The following is a 2,108-nucleotide window of genomic DNA, read 5'->3' as shown; positions in this document are numbered from 1 at the left end:
TCGATGATGAATACCAATTTGACCACAGAATAAAACCTTGGGTCTGATTGTTTCTAAAATAAAATGTTTATATTTAAAAATTTCATCAGTTTTAATTAAATACGACATTCTTGAGTTTAAAGCATACTTAAGTACATTTTAAAGTTGCCGATGAAGTACTTGATTTTGTCAAAAAAACTTTAAATTTATTCTTAAAATAATGAAATAATGATGACCCCTTTCAAGCATATTTAAAGTACGCTGCTAGAGAACGACAGGCTCTCCTTGTACCAAAGCAGAATCCGTCTTATGGGATTACATAGCCTCGAAGCTAAATCAGACCACTCGACCCACGCTCGCGTTCTTGGCACATATGAGGTAACTACCGATAAAAACCTACAGCACTTGCTTCAACGTTACGTCAACGATTTTGTAACGCGAGTAGACTGATGCATCAAACCTTCGCTAGCACCATGAGTTCCACTGCATTGAATTTTAAACAAATGACTACTACAAAATTTGCAGCAATACACCATTGAAAAAGAACCATTCATATCACATTTGAATGTTATATTGGGTAATAAGGTGTTCCTCAGGGCACTTCAATAATTGTCCTAAAACTATTTGCTCCAGACATATGTAAATAGATGAGTTGGTTGTGTTTGATAGCACTGGCGACTAAGTTCTCTAGACTTACTTCCGCAGCATTTATAGTCACGATATACGTTTACAGCTGTTGTATATTAAAGAAATCCCGGTAATTTTTATTTTAAAATTTTAGTTTAAAATTTCGTTGATTTATGTTTATGATAATGATATTATCAAACAAGTTCATATATAATCTAACCATCTATGACACAACCAAATTGGCACTATTAAAAGGTTTGGAGCTTCTTTTCTACCACACATATCGAAGTGTTTATTGAACATAAATTAGTTAAGGTAAATCATTTTGTGTATGACATTCCTGATTGTAAATTGACTAAACATTGTACGTAATCCACATTAATAGCAATGTTTTTTTTAGAAATACGACATCTTGGTGTACTCTTTTTGTACGAATCAGTATATAGCTGAAAATGCGTTGCTCATGAATAATATTGTTTAACACTAATCTTCGTTATATACGCGCTAAGACCAAACCATCCTACTCCAAACAATGTATTGGACTCACGTAGTTAAACAATTGGTAAATGTAAAGGTTGAGGAAGGATTTTCAACTGATCATACGTAGGTTTCAAATAAACATCAGATGTTTTAGAGAATCAAAGAGTTTTACACGTTCCCATCAGCCTCTATGATGTTGCATGTACATTTACTAATAGTTCGCATCATCTATTTGGAATAATACTTAGTTAAAATACAGTTGCACAATTTTCTTCTTTAATATTAGCTTTTTATACACCTCGTTATGATAGTCATATCTCTTCACATGAAAGAAATTGATTCTATAATTTCTTAAAGAATAATAGCAATACAATTAAGTTTTTGATACCTAAACCTTACTTAGGTTATATGGTTTTGTTTCTCTAAAATTTTCAGATTTAACATTCAATATTCATGGTTTTCATCCTTGTGCAGTAATATTGATATATCTTTTCTTGATCGGGAAAGAGGCAAAATCAGTTATGGAACAAAAAAAGGATCATAGTAAATTACAATGACCATAAATATACACTTTTTATCATAGGTTTTTTCTTGGTCATGGAAATAAGGCAAACTCAACATTGCCGTCGGAAATATAATTTACTCGAACCAGACGTGCTCATACAGGTTCAACACCTGCGAAATTGCGTGTGAAGCCGTGGGTCACTGCTAGTATAACAACATTTAGTGAACATTCTATGGAAGCACGTGTTTTGGATGAAAATCTGAAATCATAACTTTCTATTCTGATTAAATTTGATGTTGGTATTTGATCTTAATTCAAGCACTTTTTGCAAGGATCTATTCAATTGTTGAAACAGTAAGTGTCGGTCAAATTTATCCGCTAAACCTGTAATTTTAAATTTTATATTTATAAAGAAATAATCAGGCAGCCAGGTATGAACAACTCAACATTGATTCCACTTCCTGTAATTGACTCAGCTATAGCGACGGCTGCTATAAAGTCCATTGCGAAACGTACT

This window comes from Homalodisca vitripennis, chromosome 3 (assembly GCF_021130785.1).
Source record: "Homalodisca vitripennis isolate AUS2020 chromosome 3, UT_GWSS_2.1, whole genome shotgun sequence".
Lineage (NCBI taxonomy): Eukaryota > Metazoa > Arthropoda > Insecta > Hemiptera > Cicadellidae > Homalodisca > Homalodisca vitripennis.
This window is presented reverse-complemented; position numbering follows the sequence as displayed.